Raw genomic sequence first — 7,500 nt, forward strand, 5'->3', positions numbered from 1 at the left:
AGGTGGAAGCCACTTTGGGCTGTGTGGCCGGTCGGCCTACCAGGGGCGTGAGAGCAGCTTGGGCGATGGCGGAAGGCCGGTCAGCCTACCAGGGGCGTGAGAGCAGCTTGGGCGATGGCAGAAGGCCGGCGTGGAAGCCGCTTGGGCTCTAGCAGAAGGCCGAGGTGGAAGCCACTTTGGGCTGTGGCCGGTCAGCCTACCAGGGGCGTGAGAGCAGCTTGGGCGATGGCAGAAGGCCGGCGTGGAAGCCGCTTGGGCTCTAGCAGAAGGCCGAGGTGGAAGCCACTTTGGGCTGTGTGGCCGGTCGGCCTACCAGGGGCGTGAGAGCAGCTTGGGCGATGGCGGAAGGCCGGTCAGCCTACCAGGGGCGTGAGAGCAGCTTGGGCGATGGCAGAAGGCCGGCGTGGAAGCCGCTTGGGCTCTAGCAGAAGGCCGAGGTGGAAGCCACTTTGGGCTGTGGCCGGTCAGCCTACCAGGGGCGTGAGAGCAGCTTGGGCGATGGCAGAAGGCCGGCGTGGAAGCCGCTTGGGCTCTAGCAGAAGGCCGAGGTGGAAGCCACTTTGGGCTGTGTGGCCGGTCGGCCTACCAGGGGCGTGAGAGCAGCTTGGGCGATGGCGGAAGGCCGGTCAGCCTACCAGGGGCGTGAGAGCAGCTTGGGCGATGGCAGAAGGCCGGCGTGGAAGCCGCTTGGGCTCTAGCAGAAGGCCGAGGTGGAAGCCACTTTGGGCTGTGTGGCCGGTCGGCCTACCAGGGGCGTGAGAGCAGCTTGGGCGATGGCGGAAGGCCGGCGTGGAAGCCGCTTTGGGCTGTGGCCGGTCAGCCTACCAGGGGCGTGAGAGCAGCTTGGGCGATGGCAGAAGGCCGGCGTGGAAGCCGCTTGGGCTCTAGCAGAAGGCCGAGGTGGAAGCCACTTTGGGCTGTGTGGCCGGTCGGCCTACCAGGGGCGTGAGAGCAGCTTGGGGCGATGGCGGAAGGCCGGTCAGCCTACCAGGGGCGTGAGAGCAGCTTGGGCGATGGCAGAAGGCCGGCGTGGAAGCCGCTTGGGCTCTAGCAGAAGGCCGAGGTGGAAGCCACTTTGGGCTGTGGCCGGTCAGCCTACCAGGGGCGTGAGAGCAGCTTGGGCGATGGCAGAAGGCCGGCGTGGAAGCCGCTTGGGCTCTAGCAGAAGGCCGAGGTGGAAGCCACTTTGGGCTGTGTGGCCGGTCGGCCTACCAGGGGCGTGAGAGCAGCTTGGGCGATGGCGGAAGGCCGGTCAGCCTACCAGGGGCGTGAGAGCAGCTTGGGCGATGGCAGAAGGCCGGCGTGGAAGCCGCTTGGGCTCTAGCAGAAGGCCGAGGTGGAAGCCACTTTGGGCTGTGTGGCCGGTCGGCCTACCAGGGGCGTGAGAGCAGCTTGGGCGATGGCGGAAGGCCGGCGTGGAAGCCGCTTTGGGCTGTGGCCGGTCAGCCTACCAGGGGCGTGAGAGCAGCTTGGGCGATGGCAGAAGGCCGGCGTGGAAGCCGCTTGGGCTCTAGCAGAAGGCCGAGGTGGAAGCCACTTTGGGCTGTGGCCGGTCAGCCTACCAGGGGCGTGAGAGCAGCTTGGGCGATGGCAGAAGGCCGGCGTGGAAGCCGCTTGGGCTCTAGCAGAAGGCCGAGGTGGAAGCCACTTTGGGCTGTGTGGCCGGTCGGCCTACCAGGGGCGTGAGAGCAGCTTGGGCGATGGCGGAAGGCCGGTCAGCCTACCAGGGGCGTGAGAGCAGCTTGGGCGATGGCAGAAGGCCGGCGTGGAAGCCGCTTGGGCTCTAGCAGAAGGCCGAGGTGGAAGCCACTTTGGCTGTGGCCGGTCAGCCTACCAGGGGCGTGAGAGCAGCTTGGGCGATGGCAGAAGGCCGGCGTGGAAGCCGCTTGGGCTCTAGCAGAAGGCCGAGGTGGAAGCCACTTTGGGCTGTGTGGCCGGTCGGCCTACCAGGGGCGTGAGAGCAGCTTGGGCGATGGCGGAAGGCCGGTCAGCCTACCAGGGGCGTGAGAGCAGCTTGGGCGATGGCAGAAGGCCGGCGTGGAAGCCGCTTGGGCTCTAGCAGAAGGCCGAGGTGGAAGCCACTTTGGGCTGTGGCCGGTCAGCCTACCAGGGGCGTGAGAGCAGCTTGGGCGATGGCAGAAGGCCGGCGTGGAAGCCGCTTGGGCTCTAGCAGAAGGCCGAGGTGGAAGCCACTTTGGGCTGTGTGGCCGGTCGGCCTACCAGGGGCGTGAGAGCAGCTTGGGCGATGGCGGAAGGCCGGTCAGCCTACCAGGGGCGTGAGAGCAGCTTGGGCGATGGCAGAAGGCCGGCGTGGAAGCCGCTTGGGGCTCTAGCAGAAGGCCGAGGTGGAAGCCACTTTGGGCTGTGTGGCCGGTCGGCCTACCAGGGGCGTGAGAGCAGCTTGGGCGATGGCGGAAGGCCGGCGTGGAAGCCGCTTTGGGCTGTGGCCGGTCAGCCTACCAGGGGCGTGAGAGCAGCTTGGGCGATGGCAGAAGGCCGGCGTGGAAGCCGCTTGGGCTCTAGCAGAAGGCCGAGGTGGAAGCCCACTTTGGGCTGTGGCCGGTCAGCCTACCAGGGGCGTGAGAGCAGCTTGGGCGATGGCAGAAGGCCGGCGTGGAAGCCGCTTGGGCTCTAGCAGAAGGCCGAGGTGGAAGCCACTTTGGGCTGTGTGGCCGGTCGGCCTACCAGGGGCGTGAGAGCAGCTTGGGCGATGGCGGAAGGCCGGTCAGCCTACCAGGGGCGTGAGAGCAGCTTGGGCGATGGCAGAAGGCCGGCGTGGAAGCCGCTTGGGCTCTAGCAGAAGGCCGAGGTGGAAGCCACTTTGGGCTGTGGCCGGTCAGCCTACCAGGGGCGTGAGAGCAGCTTGGGCGATGGCAGAAGGCCGGCGTGGAAGCCGCTTGGGCTCTAGCAGAAGGCCGAGGTGGAAGCCACTTTGGGCTGTGTGGCCGGTCGGCCTACCAGGGGCGTGAGAGCAGCTTGGGCGATGGCGGAAGGCCGGTCAGCCTACCAGGGGCGTGAGAGCAGCTTGGGCGATGGCAGAAGGCCGGCGTGGAAGCCGCTTGGGCTCTAGCAGAAGGCCGAGGTGGAAGCCACTTTGGGCTGTGGCCGGTCAGCCTACCAGGGGCGTGAGAGCAGCTTGGGCGATGGCAGAAGGCCGGCGTGGAAGCCGCTTGGGCTCTAGCAGAAGGCCGAGGTGGAAGCCACTTTGGGCTGTGTGGCCGGTCGGCCTACCAGGGGCGTGAGAGCAGCTTGGGCGATGGCGGAAGGCCGGTCAGCCTACCAGGGGCGTGAGAGCAGCTTGGGCGATGGCAGAAGGCCGGCGTGGAAGCCGCTTGGGCTCTAGCAGAAGGCCGAGGTGGAAGCCACTTTGGGCTGTGGCCGGTCAGCCTACCAGGGGCGTGAGAGCAGCTTGGGCGATGGCAGAAGGCCGGCGTGGAAGCCGCTTGGGCTCTAGCAGAAGGCCGAGGTGGAAGCCACTTTGGGCTGTGTGGCCGGTCGGCCTACCAGGGGCGTGAGAGCAGCTTGGGCGATGGCGGAAGGCGGTCAGCCTACCAGGGGCGTGAGAGCAGCTTGGGCGATGGCAGAAGGCCGGCGTGGAAGCCGCTTGGGCTCTAGCAGAAGGCCGAGGTGGAAGCCACTTTGGGCTGTGTGGCCGGTCGGCCTACCAGGGGCGTGAGAGCAGCTTGGGCGATGGCGGAAGGCCGGCGTGGAAGCCGCTTTGGGCTGTGGCCGGTCAGCCTACCAGGGGCGTGAGAGCAGCTTGGGCGATGGCAGAAGGCCGGCGTGGAAGCCGCTTGGGCTCTAGCAGAAGGCCGAGGTGGAAGCCACTTTGGGCTGTGTGGCCGGTCGGCCTACCAGGGGCGTGAGAGCAGCTTGGGCGATGGCGGAAGGCCGGTCAGCCTACCAGGGGCGTGAGAGCAGCTTGGGCGATGGCAGAAGGCCGGCGTGGAAGCCGCTTGGGCTCTAGCAGAAGGCCGAGGTGGAAGCCACTTTGGGCTGTGTGGCCGGTCGGCCTACCAGGGGCGTGAGAGCAGCTTGGGCGATGGCGGAAGGCCGGCGTGGAAGCCGCTTTGGGCTGTGGCCGGTCAGCCTACCAGGGGCGTGAGAGCAGCTTGGGCGATGGCAGAAGGCCGGCGTGGAAGCCGCTTGGGCTCTAGCAGAAGGCCGAGGTGGAAGCCACTTTGGGCTGTGGCCGGTCAGCCTACCAGGGGCGTGAGAGCAGCTTGGGCGATGGCAGAAGGCCGGCGTGGAAGCCGCTTGGGCTCTAGCAGAAGGCCGAGGTGGAAGCCACTTTGGGCTGTGTGGCGGTCGGCCTACCAGGGGCGTGAGAGCAGCTTGGGCGATGGCGGAAGGCCGGTCAGCCTACCAGGGGCGTGAGAGCAGCTTGGGCGATGGCAGAAGGCCGGCGTGGAAGCCGCTTGGGCTCTAGCAGAAGGCCGAGGTGGAAGCCACTTTGGGCTGTGGCCGGTCAGCCTACCAGGGGCGTGAGAGCAGCTTGGGCGATGGCAGAAGGCCGGCGTGGAAGCCGCTTGGCTCTAGCAGAAGGCCGAGGTGGAAGCCACTTTGGGCTGTGTGGCCGGTCGGCCTACCAGGGGCGTGAGAGCAGCTTGGGCGATGGCGGAAGGCCGGTCAGCCTACCAGGGGCGTGAGAGCAGCTTGGGCGATGGCAGAAGGCCGGCGTGGAAGCCGCTTGGGCTCTAGCAGAAGGCCGAGGTGGAAGCCACTTTGGGCTGTGGCCGGTCAGCCTACCAGGGGCGTGAGAGCAGCTTGGGCGATGGCAGAAGGCCGGCGTGGAAGCCGCTTGGGCTCTAGCAGAAGGCCGAGGTGGAAGCCACTTTGGGCTGTGTGGCCGGTCGGCCTACCAGGGGCGTGAGAGCAGCTTGGGCGATGGCGGAAGGCCGGTCAGCCTACCAGGGGCGTGAGAGCAGCTTGGGCGATGGCAGAAGGCCGGCGTGGAAGCCGCTTGGGCTCTAGCAGAAGGCCGAGGTGGAAGCCACTTTGGGCTGTGGCCGGTCAGCCTACCAGGGGCGTGAGAGCAGCTTGGGCGATGGCAGAAGGCCGGCGTGGAAGCCGCTTGGGCTCTAGCAGAAGGCCGAGGTGGAAGCCACTTTGGGCTTGTGTGGCCGGTCGGCCTACCAGGGGCGTGAGAGCAGCTTGGGCGATGGCGGAAGGCCGGTCAGCCTACCAGGGGCGTGAGAGCAGCTTGGGCGATGGCAGAAGGCCGGCGTGGAAGCCGCTTGGGCTCTAGCAGAAGGCCGAGGTGGAAGCCACTTTGGGCTGTGTGGCCGGTCGGCCTACCAGGGGCGTGAGAGCAGCTTGGGCGATGGCGGAAGGCCGGCGTGGAAGCCGCTTTGGGCTGTGGCCGGTCAGCCTACCAGGGGCGTGAGAGCAGCTTGGGCGATGGCAGAAGGCCGGCGTGGAAGCCGCTTGGGCTCTAGCAGAAGGCCGAGGTGGAAGCCACTTTGGGCTGTGTGGCCGGTCGGCCTACCAGGGGCGTGAGAGCAGCTTGGGCGATGGCGGAAGGCCGGTCAGCCTACCAGGGGCGTGAGAGCAGCTTGGGCGATGGCAGAAGGCCGGCGTGGAAGCCGCTTGGGCTCTAGCAGAAGGCCGAGGTGGAAGCCACTTTGGGCTGTGTGGCCGGTCGGCCTACCAGGGGCGTGAGAGCAGCTTGGGCGATGGCGGAAGGCCGGCGTGGAAGCCGCTTTGGGCTGTGGCCGGTCAGCCTACCAGGGGCGTGAGAGCAGCTTGGGCGATGGCAGAAGGCCGGCGTGGAAGCCGCTTGGGCTCTAGCAGAAGGCCGAGGTGGAAGCCACTTTGGGCTGTGTGGCCGGTCGGCCTACCAGGGGCGTGAGAGCAGCTTGGGCGATGGCGGAAGGCCGGCGTGGAAGCCGCTTTGGGCTGTGGCCGGTCTGCCTACCAGGGGCAAGGAACCACAATAGCATCTACCAGGGGCAAAGCGCAAATTCGGTCTACCAGGGGCAAGAAACATTAATACAGTCTACCAGGGGCAAAGCGCAAATTCGGTCTACCAGGGGCAAGAAACATTAATACAGTCTACCAGGGGCAAGAAACCAAAATTTATTCTACCAGGGGCAAGAAACATTAATACAGTCTACCAGGGGCAAGAAACCAAAATTTATTCTACCAGGGGCAAGAAACATTAATACAGTCTACCAGGGGCAAGAAACCAAAATTTATTCTACCAGGGGCAAGAAACATTAATACAGTCTACCAGGGGCAAGAAACATTAATACTACCAGGGGCAAGAAACATTAATACAGTCTACCAGGGGCAAGAAACATTAATACAGTCTACAGGGGCAAGAAACATTAATACAGTCTACCAGGGGCAAGAAACCAAATTTATTCTACCAGGGGCAAGAAACATTAATACAGTCTACCAGGGGCAAGAAACATTAATACAGTCTACCAGGGGGCAAGAAACATTAATACAGTCTACCAGGGGCTGCATTGACAAGTTCGCACCGTAAGAAGAGTATGCGACTTTTGCAACCTCTTTTTCTTTTTACATGATATTCTTTTTCTCTATCGGGGAAAACACTGGTGTGCTACATCACTGGAAAGCTAGAAATCCCACTAAAGATTAAGCCATAGTTATAGAGGTAGATATCCCTGACTTATTGTCAGCCACCATTTGGGTTCTTCATTGTGACGCGAATTGTTCAAAAATTTAAATTATGCAAGGGAAGAGTTGCTGTTTTGGGTTTTTTTTTTTTTTTGTATTGGTAAATTTTATTGAATTTTTTAAATTAAAAAAAAAATCTTTTTTTTTTTTCTTTTTTACTTTTTTGGTATTTATTATTATTATTATATCATCATTATTCTTATTATTTTTTTAAGAAAAGAAGGAGAAGAAGGGAGAAGGGGGTGCGGGAGAGCAAAAATAAAAGAAAAAAAAAAGAAAAGAAACAGCCTCTACTTAGGCTGCAGTTCACTTTTCCTCACCGGAGGGAGCTCCAGCAGGCGAAAAATCATACCCCCTCACTCAGAGGGGTTGATTATACAGGGAGGCCTCAAGAGCGGGAGAGCTGAAAAACCCTTTGGGCACGATATCGGGAGAGGGTGATTCGAGACGGCGTAGCTCCAGAGTGGCCGGAGGGAGCCTCGCCAACTTTCCCCCGACACAAAGGAGACCCTAGGCAGGCCTCGGGCGCTAGGGTTTCAGCCGCAGTATTCTCCGCTCGCGGCCATTTCAGACAGCGACCCTACGGAGACCCTTCGGCGAAAGGGTTCCCGACGCTTTCGCGCCGCCCTCTCGCTCTCCAGCCCCGCCGCGAGCTCCGTAGCCACGCTGTGACGGACCGACGGGCATACGTGACCCGCCATCGGAGGGCTCCCCGCCAGCCCGGCCGGCCGCGCGCCGGCAGCGAGGCGGACGGCTCCTCCGGCCAAGCGGGTTCGAGTGTGACGGCGGGCGAACGCCGCGCGCAGCGCAGCGGCGACGGCGCCGCCGGCTTCTCACCGGCAGGCAGGCAAGCCG

Source organism: Corythoichthys intestinalis, unplaced genomic scaffold, assembly GCF_030265065.1.
Source record: "Corythoichthys intestinalis isolate RoL2023-P3 unplaced genomic scaffold, ASM3026506v1 HiC_scaffold_72, whole genome shotgun sequence".
Taxonomy (NCBI): Eukaryota; Metazoa; Chordata; class Actinopteri; order Syngnathiformes; family Syngnathidae; genus Corythoichthys; species Corythoichthys intestinalis.